General features: G+C 40.3%; 1 long non-coding RNA gene across 1 annotated transcript; it reads right to left on the reverse strand.

Annotated features, from left to right (window-relative positions):
- Positions 1-3,639: 3,639 nt before the first annotated feature.
- Positions 3,640-10,237, reverse strand: LOC148129313 (uncharacterized). The gene is made up of 4 exons (XR_015745666.1): positions 9,879-10,237; positions 8,675-8,781; positions 6,136-6,212; positions 3,640-4,432 (listed from the first exon to the last, which is right to left on the reverse strand). It is a non-coding gene; the product is annotated as an uncharacterized LOC148129313 (long non-coding RNA).
- Between the last annotated feature and the right edge of the window lie 5,276 nt (positions 10,238-15,513).

The raw sequence follows: 15,513 nt of genomic DNA on the forward strand, positions 1-15,513 counted from the left end.
AATTGATATATGACTAATGGACCATTTGTTTGACTATGCTATAATTCTTAAATGGAATAAACTATATTTTTGATAGTACAAGCGTATCTGTATTTTTACTGCGTGTTAACTAGAAAACTTATCTCACACATTTACCTGTCTTCCTATCTGACTTCGCTGCACGTTCTGTTTAGTTTGTTTTCCTTAACACCCGTTGGGGAATCCAGGCTTAACAATCTTCCTAGCCTGCTTTCAACAAGCAAAGTCAATGGGGGAAGCCCACATTCAGGCACAACTTACTTAACAACTGCCTGCTTAGCGATGGAAATTCTACCCCCAATTATGGTTGTAAGTCAAGGACTACCTATACAGGTAGTCCTCAACTTACGATCACAGTTGAGCTCAAAATTTCTGTTGTTAAGTGAGATAATCGTTAAGCGAGTTTTGCCCCATTTTACGATCTTTCTTGCCACAGTTGTTGAGTGAATCACTGCGGTTGATAAATTAGTAACCTGGTTGTTAAGTGAATCTGGCTTCCCCATTGACTTTGCTTGTCGAAAAGTTGCAAGAGGTGATCCTATTATCCCGGAACACAGCAATGGTCATAAAGCATGAATTAGTTGTCAAGCATCTGAATTTTGATCACATGATCATGGGGATGCTTACAAAGGTTGTAACTGTGAAAAATGGTCATAAGTCACTTTTGTCGGTTCTGTTGTAACTTTGAATGGTCACTAAATGAACTGTTGTAAGTCAAGGACTACCTGTATATTGATGTGTCCATCCACCGGGAATTGAGCTATGACCCAGGGGAGATTTTCATCTTTAATGCAATGTTTTAAAGTATTTCCCACTGCATTACCCAACAATGATCTTTTCAACAATCCTGTAAAGTTAATTTGAAGACTTCCTCTTCTCAGATGAGGATGAGTTCCCTGAGATCACTGCATTTCTATATGCTATAATCGTGCAACCACTGATTTTACAGAACCTTGCTTTTCTTCTAGAATCCTTTCTTAAGAATAAAGTGTTCCTTTGAAAACAACTTTAGCTATATCATAATTATGCAAAAGAAGCATATTATATGGAAATTAAGCTGCTTGGAGGTGTGCAGGCCAGTCTAGCTAAAAAGCACCAGGCTAGGAAAATAGGTTATGGCCCTTTGTGTCATTCTAGGAAGTTATTATAGTGCAGGCAAACCACCAACTAAGCAGCAGAAACGTGAGTTTTCCCAGCAGAAAGAGTTAAAATTGAATTAAAATTTCTTCCTGCTCCTCCTATGGATGGTTTTATTTACCATCCATAAATGTTGGTGCACCTGCAAAAGCTGAAAGAAGCTACCTACAGTCTGGGAACGTAGCTGGACAATTAATACAATGCAGTGACCGAATGAACCTTGGGCTAGCCTGCCAGGGTGGAAGGGGCAGTAAGGAAAAATGTGGGTGGATGTTTGTGTTTCTGATTTTCCTTCTGCTCTGAACAGCTTCTAGGCAGAGACCCCGCCAGCCTGGAGAGCGTGTCATTCATCAGCAGGAAATGGGGCCGTGCTCTCGGAACAATGCGCTGACCTGGGAGAGACTCTATAAAGGGAGTGATAAGCTCCGGCTGTTTATAAAAGGGCACCAAGATGGCAGAGATTGCGCCAGCCCCAAAGGAGTTTATGCAAGGCTATCTGTGTAGCCCAGGATTGGGAGGGAGGGGGGGAATTTCCTTTCCTCTTGGGATCTTGCCCTCACTGGAATGTGCGGGCCAATTTTTAGCCCTAAGGTCTACTTTGCAAAGCACCAGCCACAGGGCTCAGCCCCATTATGCCTGGATGGTGCTACTTCGGATTGACAAGTGATTGGTGGGAGCAATGATGCACTGGCTTGGTTCAGCCTGTACAAACCGCCCTCATGCAAGAAAACATAAAGCGATGCAGTTAAAAAGAGGGGAGGGAGGGGAAAGGGAGGAGGGAGGAGAGGAGACAGTTGAAGCTAGATTGCACCAATTCCTTTTGCTAGAGATAGTCCTCGAATTATGACCACAATTGAACCCCAAATTTATGTCGTTAGGAAGACAAAATGTTAAGCGAATTTTGTCCCATTTTACATCCTTTCCTGCCACAGTTGTGAAGTGAAACACTGCAGTTATTAGGAACATGGTTATTAAGTGAATCTGGCTTCCTCATTAATTTTGTTTGTGAGAATATCGCAAATGTTGATTTCATGACCCCAGGACACTGCAACCATCATAAATATATACTAGTTGCCTAGCATCCAAATTTTGATCAGGTAACCATGGGGATACACAGATAGTTGTAAGTCGAGGACTAGCTATATATTTTCCCATAACCATCATGAAAATAGTGTCTGTGCACTTCTTCATACTTTGCCTTTTGTTTTTAAAATTGTCATCTTTCTCTTTTTGAGGATCTTATCAACTCCAACCAACCATCACATTCTCCATCTTTCTCTTTCCTGCAAACTATTCATTCTTTTTTTGCTGGGGAATTCTGGGAGTTGAAGTCACACAGTTTAAATTTGTCAAGGTTAAGAAACATTGCTCTAGTTTTTCACCATTTCTATACAACTTGCAATCACTCATTCCATTTGCCCAATCAAATACAATACCTTGATCTTCAATTCACTAATTGCTAGAGCCACATTCTTTGTTTCACTCTGCAGTCTATCTAACATTTGTTGCGAATCTTTTGAGTTTTTGACCAACAACTCAGCATCATCTGCAAATAAAAGTAGAGATTCTTTTCCCCAAAGGAACATCTTTAATAATCATAAACAATCCTTAAATTTTTATCCAGGAATGTGAAGTTTATCCAATCACCTCCCTTTTTTGGGAAAATTAGATCTCCATCACTGCAATGGAAAAGGAGGAAGGGACAGGTTACTGAGAATGATACACATGCATGTGTGAGCACAAGACGCATAAATGCATATTTGCAGTGATTTGAAACAGAAACTACCCCAAAAGGACCTTGACAAAATATGCACAAATATGTAATTCTTTTTTGATACAATGGCAAAAGAAAAACATATATGCAGTCCTCATTTAGCAAGCACAATTTGGTGTTTAGCAAAGCGGTCGCTAAGTGAAACTTCGACTGTGCTTAAGAACTTCTACTTTTCTTTGCTTTATAGACCTGCAAAAGAGTCTTGTAAATGAGAGGATGGCAAAATTACTTTCTCATCGCCATCATAACTGCAAACAAGGCCGTCTCTAAACAAGGACTACCTGTATTTCATTTGGTGCTAAAAAGTTGTTTTTATAAAGTAGGTTCCAGAGTGGAAGGCCTCTTATCTTTTCAGTCTTTGGGCATGTGATACTAGAATCCTTTTATGTTTATTTTGAATATGTTCATTTCAAGTTCCCCCCCTTTTTTTTCTTGTATGCCTTTTGGTTCCTTCTTCTTTGATTTTATTGTTGCTTTTGTTTAATCTAAAACAGTGGTGGTATTCAGCCAGTTCACACTGGATCGGGCGAAACGGTAGCAAGAATTTGGCATGGGTCGCTGAACCGGTAGTAAGTTCTGGCTGGCCACGCCCCCGATCCAGTCGCCCTCCTGCCTGATGCTCGCTTACCCGCCCGCCTGACCTAAGGTATTTCTTTTTTTTTCCCCTCCCGACAATCAGCTGTGCATAGATCAGCTGTGCCGGATTCCCCTTGCTGAGGCCCAGGAAGGCAAAAAATGGAGGGAGGAGCTCACCCCCCCTCCATTTTTTGCCTCCCAGAGGCCCAGAGGAGCCTTAGGGGAGCAAAAACGCGCCCCCAGAAGCTTCTCTGAGGCTAGGAAGCTCCCAAAAATGGGTGGGGGCGGCAAAAAAGCCAAAAAAAAAAAAAGCCACACCCACCCAGTCACATGGCCTTGCCCACCAAGCCACGCCTGCAGAACTGGTAGTAAAATTTTTTGAATCTCACCACTGATCTAAAAGAAAACGAGAATGGTGGGACCAATTCTGAAAGTAGTCAAATTAGTTCGAAATAAGCTTGGCCCAACGAGGCCAAATGAGATTTTATCCTAGGTTAAGACACCTTGAGTCTGGTTCTGGATTTGGTTCTGGATCTTCAGATAACTGGCTTTTTGGCTTCCGTTTCACCCGTGAGGATGGTCCAGCTGCCACAGCGCTTCCTCCTCTTGTACTGCTGCCAGATGCAGCCTATGGTCACTCCGAGAAGCCCAACAGCCAGCAGGACTCCGCCTATAACAGTCAGGGTGGTGTCAGAGAAACTACCGGCACAAGCGACACTCGTAGTCACTAGGCCAATGATGCTGGCCAGCACCTCAAAAGGAAGCAGGCAGTTGTGCCAAGAGTCTTCTACGCTGCCGGTGGTGGTGCTTATGAGGCGGGGATCCAGCTGGGATTTGGTGCGCTCCAGAGAAACTTCTTCCCGTTCCATGTTCACCGTTACACGGTCGTAAGGCAATGTGGATGGCAGGGCCATAGTAGTTACAAATCTGTGGAGGAAAACAGAAGAGAGGATTTAGGCTGATCTAACACAGTAATAAAGATTTGATTTGAGAGAGGAGGCCAGATTTCTTTTATTTTTAACCAGGAAACTGAAATACAGATGGTCCTTGAATAATAGCGACAGTTGGAACTAGAGTTTCTGTTGCCAAGTAAGGTGGTTGTTAAATGAATAACACCCACTTTTATTACCTTTCTTGACATGATAGTTAAATGGATCACACAATTGTTAAGCTTCCCACATTGACTTTGCTTGTCAGAAGCCAGCTGGGCAGAAAGTGGCGATCACATAATCCTGGGATCCTGCACCCATAGTAAATACAAATCACCCGAATTTGGGTCACATGATTATAGAGATGCTGCAATGGTCACAAGGACGTGTCATAAGCCACTCTTTTCAGTACCACTGCAACTTCGAACAGTCACTAAATGAACGGTTGTAAGCAGGGGTGAGATTCAAAATTTTTAACAACTGGTTCTGTGGGTGTGGCTTAGGTGGTGGGCGTGGCTTGGTGGTCATGTGACTGAGTGGATATGGCTTGATGGTCATGTTATTGGCTGGGTGTGGGCAACTCAATATCATTCACGCATCTCCTCACCTGGCCTCTCATGACTGTGGGGATGCTGCAACAGTCGTAAGTGTGAAAAATGGTCATAAGTCTCTTTTTGCAGTGCCATTGTAACTTTGAATGATCACTCCACACAAGCAAAGTATCAGCAAAGGAGGGGGGGGGGAAACTCCAGAGAAGTTCCTGAGACAGGAAGTCTAGTCCTGCCAAGAATGTAATAAGGGTTAATGGAGAGGCAGTTTCTGTAAGCAACACCAGAATGTTTCCTTCCTGCCTTCCTTACAGGATTAGGCCAGTAATTTCTTCTACCAACTGGTTCTCCGAACTGCTTAGAATGTTAACAACCGGTTCTAGCGAATAGGTGCGAACTGGTAGAATCCCACCCCTGGTTGTAAGTTGAGGACTACCTATAAGGAGGGTTGAAGGGGGAAAAACTACTCTCCAAAGTTGGCAAGACTGAGAAGTTGGAAAATAGGCTTGGAATTAGGCTGAAGGTGGAAGAAATATTTGTGCTTGCCCTTCTCCTCTCCAGAAGAATTGGGAAGAGTTGCCCCCTGATAACATGGCAGGCACTGAAAATGACAGATTGTGAATAAGATAGAGTATAATGGTTTGACTGGATTCAGAATTGCTTCCTGTGTTTTATCTGGAATTATGTTTCATCTGGAATTAAGATGAAACTTCATAACAGTGAGATAATTAATTAACCAGTGGAACAGCTTGCCTTCAGAAGTTGTAGGTGCTTTATCACTAGATGTTTTTAAGAAAAGACTAAACAGCCACCTAACTGAAATAGTATAGGATACATGTAATAAGTTTATTCTCCTGTTTGAGAAGGGGGCTGGACTAGAAGACCTCCAAGCTCCCTTCGAGCTCTATTCTGATTGATTGATTGATCTCTTAGCTGCTATCAGTTACGAGAGCAGAATCAAATTCTTAGAGTCCGAAACAGTAAATTGGTTTCTTTATTTTCCATCCATCCATCCATCCATGTTTCTATTTATATTCATCGTATAGATATAGCCGCTCAGCTCACAAAACATTGCTAAGGACAAATGTGTCAGGCAGGTGCAATAAAACTCAGGGCCATCAACAATCGTTATAGATAAGAGAGGACCACAAACCCAGCTTATATGCTCAGAGGCACTCTTTTGAAACAATTCTGTCAGTAGTGGATGGCTCTAACGGGTGGATCTTGAAACTGTAAAAGAAAAAAGAGAAAAAGTGAGGCTTGCCCCTTTTAATGTTTTCCCTGATGGCATTCAGAGGCCTCTGTCATGGGGGGGGGGGGGTTCAAAAAAAGTCAAAATGGCACCCAGGGTTCTACTTTTCCATGGCTCTTCTTTTTTTGGACACCAGCACCCCTCCTGCATACACTCTTGAGAACCTTTGGATTCCTTATTATACCCAAATGTTGGAAGACAGATCAGCCATAGGCCTTTTACGACTGTCTTTTTATTTTTACTGCCAAAAGTGTTCCACACTAGCGATTTATAGCACCACTTCAGCCATCGTTAAGAGTGATATAGCACTAATGCAGACTGGCATTATTTCGTAGCTTGGCTGACTCCATAAAACATAAAGCTCAAAGACCTTCTAAATCAGCATTTTTCAACCCTGACAACTTTGAGATGTGTAGACTTCAACTCCCAGCATTCCTCAGCTAGGGAATCCTGGGAGTAGAAGTCCACATGTTTTGAAGTTGCCGTGATTAGAAAATACTGAACTAGACAGAGTGTAATATGCTGATGGATTTTAAGCTATTCGCTTTAGGTCAGGAAAAGAAAGATAGGAAATTCGTAAGACTATTTATTGGAGGCCCGTTTCTACAATGCGATCCATGAAAGGATCTGACATACATTGTGCAATTTTAATCTTTCAGAAGCAAGTTTAAAGATATCGACTCCAAGAAGCTTTCCTCAAACTGATACCTAAACTACAACTTCAGGCATCCCCAGGCAGAAGAGTACCACAGTGGTTCAATATTTCTAGAGAATAACATATAAGGCATACTTAGCTCAGGCAAATCAAAACTTTTCCCCCCATTAAGCACGAGAAGAATCAAGCGTGGCGTTGTAAAGGAGGCTGGAAGCATTTTCAACACCCCCGCTTATTGTATTTCCAGATTTTATTTGTGTGGGTCGCATTTGTTTTTCCAAGCTGGAGACTGTGTATTGAAAATGTTTCCACACACGCAGGATATATGTCTGCCTTTGGTCTGTCTAGCTAACCATCAAAATGTTTGGACAAGCTGAGTGGATACATGTAATAAGTTTATTCAGCAATGGACGAGAGATAAATTATCATCAGAAGGGATTTGGGAGATGGGAGGAGGAGACAGGACAGAAAATTGCTTTTTTCTGCCAGAGAGGAGCTCAAGATGACATTATTCAATAATCTTTTCAGCTGAGATTGCAACCTGGTGTGGGATCCATTCCTTCCCAAGGGAAACTGTGGAGGTTTTGTTTTAAAAGAAAAGCCAGGAAGATAGATGAAGTTATGGAAGAAAGTTGACAACAGGCCAGGGATTATTTTTTTTAAAGCCTCACCTGGCCTGTGAACAGAAATTCATGGTTGCAAACGGAAAACAATGCTTTTAAAAGACAAAAGACTGAATTCATAACTGCCCCAACAAAAAGGATGCTGGAAATAAAGAGGAATAGTCAAAAAATTTAAAAGTTCTGGATTCGGAACAATCACAGTGACAGCCATTAGCAGATATTAAATTTAGATTTTGCAAATCCTTCTCAGAGGATTTAGCTTAATTCTGCACTTTCCACTGTTGTCTGAGGTGAATGTTCAAGATTGCCTGTTTATTTTTACTTCTAGTTAATTAGCAACCTAATTGTGTAGGGCGTTCATCTGAAAAAATAAAGCAAATAAAAGGAAGTCCTTGATAGCTATATTACAGACCGAGTCAGTAAAGTAATATTTTTGAGGCAAGTTGATGCACTGATGGACAGCTGCATATTTGATTTTTTGTAAGCAGTAGTAATTCAGTTTAAGGATTTTTTTAAAGTATTCTCAGACTGACGTTGAAAAAAAAAAGAAACCTATATTTGTATTTTCATCATGCAATTGCTATATTTGAAATACTGTAATTGCCTGCAATGCCTAAATACTCTCTGCACAAATAGCTAACACGTATAAATAATAAAAGCAACTATCAGAACTGCAAACCACTATTGCAAAAAACCTTTAAAAATTGTGTCTTAAGGGGTTAAAAATTAAAATGTTTACTCCTTCCATGATACTGGCAGATAATTATGTAAGGGTAAAATTAAGCAACATAGAACATCCGCTGAAACCCAAGGGAAAAGGGAAAAGTGAGCTGACTTCTGCAGAAAAAAATATATTCTCATTTGCAGTGCCATCATCAAAAATATAGAGTTTGTAGTACAGAAAGTAAACACAATGCTGGCATCAGAATGATGAGCCCAGTTCAACAACTGATCACATTAACTCTCATTGTACTATCATAGAAACAACAAAATCCAAGAGGATCTAGTGGGTATTAGAATGGGTATCATCTACTTGATATTAGAGGATCTGTCAGTTTCAGTATTTCATGATGTTACAAATAGATCAAGCTGGTTTAAAAGATGCCTTCCTTATTTATATATCTTTTATTTTATTATTGATTGATTGAGTGATTGATTGTACCTTCAAGACAGTTTTTTTACTCCTGGCAGCTGCCTGAATAAGTGCCTGCAGGTTTTTTTTTTTAGCAAGGTTTTCAGAAATGGTATGACATTGCCTCCTTCCTAGGGCTGAAAGAGAGTGACTGGTTAGATTTCTGCCTCAGGCAGGACTAGAACTCACAGTCTCCCGGTTTCTAACCTAGTGCCTTAACCACTACCCCAAATGACTCTATTTATATTGTCCTAATAACCATCCTATAAAACAGGTTGCTCTGAAAGAGATTAACTGGCCCAAAACTTTATAGTTCAGTGGGATGTTCAATTTGAAATATCCTCAAATGAGCCAACATCCGAACAACCATATTTTACTTGCAATGTTGCCTAATGTACGTATTTGGGGCAAATGTTTTTCCTAATTTATGCAACCGCGTATATTATTTTCATGATACTATGCATTTTGTATAGACATTTCCTGAATCCACATTTTTTTTAACAGTTGGCAAAGTACACCGCAAAATTTGGAGACCTGGACATTTCAAACAAAGGCTGCATTTGGGTTCGAAAATCCAGAACTGGGTATGTTTTTTGCACTGAAAAGTAAGTTAAACACATTTCCCCCTCCCCATCCCTTTCATTTGCAGAGAAGTACCAAAAGTGTGATCACACCAGCATGCCACAAAATCTTCAAGATCAAACACATCCTCCCACCCTCACACCTTTTGTAAAGTTGTCAGAAAGAGCTAAAGGGCAGAATGGGTACCATTAACTTAATTTTACCCCTCGATAACCATTCCCCTTGGATATATTAAGGTAAAAATTTCCATGTTCAACTCGAGGGCATGGTGCTCCTCTCAGTTTCTTGGCTGAAGAGCCATCGTTATCTGAAGACAATTACCCTGATTAAGTGGCCAGCATGGCTATACGTCAAAGGAACACTGTTATCTTCCCACGGAAGTGGTACATATTTATCTACTCACATTCAGATGCTTCGAAGTGGTAGGTGGGCAGGAGCTGGGGCAAGTAATGGGAGCTCACCCCATTGCACAGAGCTCAGGTCTCAAACCTGAGCTGTCAGCTGTCCAGCATCTTCAACCTATGAGCCATACACACACACACACACACACCCTGATACAATAGCAGCCCAATTTGGAGGGTAACCTTTGCTGCGATGTGCAAATCTTAGGATAACTCCTAAGCAAATTCTTGTCCATCTCTTTCTTACTCACCTTAGCTACAAGTCAGTATTCCTTGTAGATAAATTATCTCCCTCCCATTTGTTCCGGATCCTTCGCGCCTAGTCACGATCCTGCTTTCTGTCTTCTTTGGATTCCACTCAACTCAGCACCAGACAAAACTCAGTTGGTCTCTCCTGCCAGCCTGGCTGTTGCTGTTGCTGCTGCTGCTGCTGCAGATCTTAAATTTGGTTCCCGGCTCCCCCACCCTGGTTTCTGTGTCAATCATCCTGGAATACGGATGATGGACTGATAAGGTGGCAATTAAGGAGTTCCTGTAACTTTAGTGGCCATCAGAGAAACTTGGATACAATACACAGAGAGAGGAATGGAGCACATTGTCCACTGTAGGTACACACCCAGCCAGCCAGAGAGTGCTGTAAATAAATTGGCGGACTCCATTCAATAACCTGTAATTTATAAATGTAAATTGACATTCTTCTGAGAGAGCCCCTGATAAGCTTCCACGAATTCTTCGGAGCTGAAGAAAACAGTCTGAGCACCAAGTGACTTTAGAATATAGAAGCTGCATCCAGATTTAAAGCTCTCGGTGGAAAAGGTGGAGTGAGTGAAAAGGGCAGAAATGTTAAATAGAAAAAGAATAAAAGTTAGCAGTATGGTTTGAATTTCATCTTAAACTTTATAAAAAGGTACCATTTTTTCATTTTTGTTGGGCCTGGCCTGAGTGAGGTGAGACGGCCATTGGGGAGACTGAAGTAATGGGTAAAAGTTACAGCTGCCTAGATACTAGGCCGAAAAAACCTTTCTGATGGTAAGATTTGTACAGCAAAGGCAAGGATTTGAGATATGGAATTGGTGAACTCTTCCTCTCTGGAGGATTATTAAGGATCCTAACAGCCACTTCACAAGGATGATTTAAATCAAGGGGATGGCTGGGGGAATTCTGGGAGTTTAAGTCCACAAGTCTTAAAGTTGCCGAAATTGGACACCTCTGGTTAAAATGGTTTGGAACTTAACTAGATTATCACTGTTCCTTCCAACTCCATATGCGTAGTCCTTGATTTAGGCCCAATAGTTTAGCAACAGTTTGAAATTACAATAGAACCCCCTGTTTTCTGCTTATGATCTGGTTCTGGCTGATCAGGTATAAACCAGATCCCAGATCAAATCTAGAAATTCCAGAGACCTGAACTTACATCTGGGATTTCATCTGCTTCATTTTGCTCCCTGTTCTCACAACCTGCGGAATAAATCACATCCTAATTTTTGTAGAATGTGGAAATGAAGTTGAATTATCTAAGATGTTTGCAAATCTAGCTTTAGAACTATGATCATGTTGGAGGTTTTGTAAAGCTGTAAGCAAGGAGATAACAGAATAACAGAGTTGGAAGGGACCTTGGAGGTCTTCTAGTCCAACCCCCTGCTCAAGCAGGAGACCCTATAACATTTCAGAAAAATGGCTGTCCGGTCTCTTCTTAAAAACCTCCAGTATTGGAGATCCTACAACTTAATAGAATAGAATAGAATAGAATAGAATAGAATAGAATAGAATAGAATAGAATAGAATAGAATAGAATAGAATAGAATATTGGCCAAGTGTGATTGGACACACAAGGAATTTGTCTTGGTGTAAATACTCTCAGTATAAATAAAGAAAAGATACATTCGTCAAGAGTCGAGAATCATCAGGTACAACACCTAATAATAGTCATAGGGTACAATAAGCAATCAAATCATATTAGGAAACAGTCAATATAAATCGTAAGGATACAAGCGACAAAGTTACACTCCTACAATCACAAGTGGGAGGGGATGGGTGATAAAGAGTGATGAGAAGATTAACAGTAATAGTAGTGCACACTTTGTAAATAGTTGAACAGTGTTGAGTGAATTATTTGTTTAGCAGAGTGATGGCTTTCGGGAAAAAACTGTTCTTGTGTCTAGTTGTTCTGGTGTGCAGTGCTCTATAGCGTTGTTCTGAGGGAAGGAGTTGAAACAGTTTATGTCTGAGATGTGAGGAGGTCTGTAAATATTTTCACAGCCCTCTTTTTAACTTGTGCAGTATACAGGTCCTCAATTGAAGCCAGGCGGGTAGTAATTGTTTTTTCTGCAGTCCTAATTATCTGAAGTCTGTGTCTTTCCTGTTGGGTTGCAGAACCAAGCCAGACAGTTATAGAGGTGCAGATGATAGACTTAATAATTCCTCTGTAGAACTGTATCATTCCACTGATTAATTATTTTAATTGTCAGGAAATTTCTCTGTAGTTCTAAGTTGATTCTCTCCTTGATTACTTTCCATCTATTGCTTCAAAACTGTCACCAAATTTAGAAGTTCCTTAGCACATAGTTAAGTGTGGAAGTTTCCACAAGTTGGAGATTTGAAATCTAAAGGCTGGGTCTTTAGCTCTGATCAGTCAGCAGAACCTCAAGGAGTTTCAAATGGATCCACAGATGTTTCTCCTACAATGTAGAAGAATTTCTGTTCACCGGTTGTAATGAAAGAGAGAGATTTACAAGGTCACTTGCCTACAGGTAGTCCAGAAATTACAATCACAATTGGAACAAAACAATTCCTTTCACAGAGGCAGCCAGCCACCTTGGTGATCCCTGGCTAACATGCACCATAAGCTAAATAAATAAAAGTCCAGAAATTACAGCCATAATTGGAACCACAATTTTTTGTTGCTAAGCAAGGTGGTATCGAGCCTGAAATTGACAACTGGGGCTGTTTCTAATTTCCATTATTATGTGGTGTAATTCTGGTTTGTGTCAGATCCGGAATTACAACAATTTTGCCAATTTGATGCTTACCTAAATAAAAAAAAAATTGTTTTGGCAGATAGACTTTGCTCACTTCTTTTTAAATGAGTTTCATCACTTGGAAACCTGACAGGCAATTGTTGAGGGAGTCATGCCCAATTTTATGACCTGTTTTGCCACAGTTGTTAATCAAATGACTGAAGTTGATACGTGAATCACATGATCACTACATGAATCCAACTTTCACCATTGATGTTGCTTATCAGAAGCCAGCTGGGAAGATTGCAAATGATGATCACATGGCCCTAGGATGCTGCAATCATTGTAAATACATGCCTGTCGCCAAGAATCTGAATTTTGATCACATGAGTATGGGGATCTGCAGTAGTCATAAGTGCGAGGATCTCTCATATAGGTAGTCGTTGACTTGCAACCATTCATTCAGTGAGCATTTGCAGTTACAACGGCACTGGAAAAGATGTCATACGACTGTTTTTCACATTTAAAACTGTTGCAGCGTCACTAACATGATCCAAATTCGGGCGCTTGGCAACTGGCATGTTTTTACAATGATTGCAGTGTCTCGGGGTAATGGGATCACCTTTTGCAATTCTCTGACAAAGAAAGTCAATGGGGAAGCCAGATTCATTTAAAAACAGTGTTAGTGATTTAATAATTGCAATGATTCTCTTAACAATGGTGGCAAGAAAGATCCTAAAATGGGTCAAAACTCACTTAACTGTGCTGCTTGGCAATATAAATTTTGGGCTCAACTGTAGTCATAAGTCGAAAACTACCTATAATTTCCTTTCTTTGGTGGCATTGTAACTTTGAACAGACCCAAAATGAATGATTGTAAGTTGAACATTAGTTGTACTTCTTTCTATACACATAAGCCATTTAGTTGGCTGATGATATGCTGAACTATATTCTAGTGAAACATTGGCCATCTATGTCAGAATATATTCATGAATTGAAATAGAGCATGGTAACAAGGCCAGCCAAGGAATAGGATAGCAACTAAGTCAGACAATGAGGGCTGTCTGGAAACTGAAACTAGAAGTAGCCTAGGCATGGCTATATATTAAGCTCTGAAGCTATGTTGACCTCTGAGTCTGTCTCTTGAAATAAAACTGCTTCTCTCCTCTACTGTGTATCTTGCTTGACTGCCTGCTGAACTAAAGTGAAACTGATGTCTGTTTCTGTTTGAATTTGCTCCATGTTGAAGAAACTACAACTGGTTTGTAAAATTTATTTAATATGTTTATAAAGATATTAAATGAAGCATCAGCCATCTGTATTTATTTTTCTGGCACTGAATTTACCCAGCAAAACTCTGAACAGGTTATGGGCCCAGAAGCCCAGAAAAAGACTGAATTGTAATTAAAGCTGAGAGACTGCCTATTTTAAAAGTAAGAAACAAGGCTTTGCAGGATGGCTGAAAAAATTAAAGAGAGCTCTCTACCCTATTTGGGTCAGAAGAACTATATTATTTGGGCTGCAAAGATGGAATTTTTCCTAAAAGCTAAAGAGGTTTGGAATATTGTTGAAAATCTACCCCAAGCACCATTGAATGCTGCAGATCAGAAGCTGCATGATAGAGCATTTGCTTACATTATCTTAAGTTTAGAAGATGATCAGTTTATCAATGTAGCTGATTTAAAGACTGCAAAGGAAGTCTGGGATAAATTCAGGACTGTTCATATGAGTGCATCTGCATGCAACATTGTACAATTATTAAGTTATAAAGAGCTCGTTTGCAGCCAGAAGATTTAGTGGAACAGCATTTTGTTCATATACAAACTTTGTGGAGTTAGAATAACGTGGGATAGGATTTTTGAATCTCAGAAAGTGTTGCTAGTTTTGAACAGCCTAGATGAAACTTGGGACATTATTTCTGCTGTGTTTGAATGCAAACCAGAGCAGGAGCTGCATTTAGAAGCCCTTAAAGCTTAATTAGCCACAAGAAGAAATTCCCAAGAAGGGGACCCAAGGAGCAGAATGGAAAATTCCATAGAATGGCTGTCTCCAGAGAAGAGAAGAGCAGCAGAGGATATCAGATTACAGCTAAGCAGAAAGCCCAACAACAGAGACAATGCTTTATCTGTGGTGAAAGGACTCACTTAAAGAAAGACTGTTTGCAAGGAAGAAACAGTTTGCAAGACAGAAGAAGCAGTATGCAAGACAGACAAGTTGATGGACAAATTGCAATACCAAAAGTCAACTCTAGCAGCAGAGATCAATGGCTAATAGACAGTTGGGCTAGTCAAATGATTATTAATAATGCTAAATTGTTTTACAGGATGGATGCAACTGCTGGAGACACAGCAGCCTTGGCAAATGGCAAGAAGGCTAAAGAGACATTGGACATTGGAAGAGACATTGTGCAAATTCCACATTTAGAAACAAGGTTTAATAATGTTTTATGTGTGCCAGAAATGGAACATAATTTGCTGAGTGTCTCTAGTTTAGACAAGCAAGGATTTGAGACTACATTTGTAAATGGGCAGTGTCTTATAAAGGAAAATGGAATTGTCTGTGCAAAGGGCATAAAGCATGATAATCTTTATAAGTTACAGGAACAAAAAGTTCAATGTGCACAAACATTTGGCAATGTTGCAAAACATGATTCATGTTTTCATCTTTTGCACAGAAAGCTTGGGCATGCCAGCTTTACAGTTGTTCAAAAAATGGACCAGTATGCAGAAGGATTGCATTTAAAGGGATGTAAGGCATATTTGAATTGTGCAGTATGCAAAACATCAAAGTCCAAGGCATTCCCAGTAAGCAAGAGTAGGACAAGGCAGACAACAAGAGCTGTAGAGCTGGTATATATAGATTTGATGGGCCCAATGCAAGCCAGTTTAGGAGGAGCTAAGTATGTGCTGGTCATTGTAGATGACTATAG

Source organism: Notechis scutatus, chromosome Z (genome assembly GCF_049901735.1).
Source record: "Notechis scutatus isolate UNSWTSFEM ecotype Mainland chromosome Z, rNotScu1.2, whole genome shotgun sequence".
NCBI lineage: Eukaryota > Metazoa > Chordata > Lepidosauria > Squamata > Elapidae > Notechis > Notechis scutatus.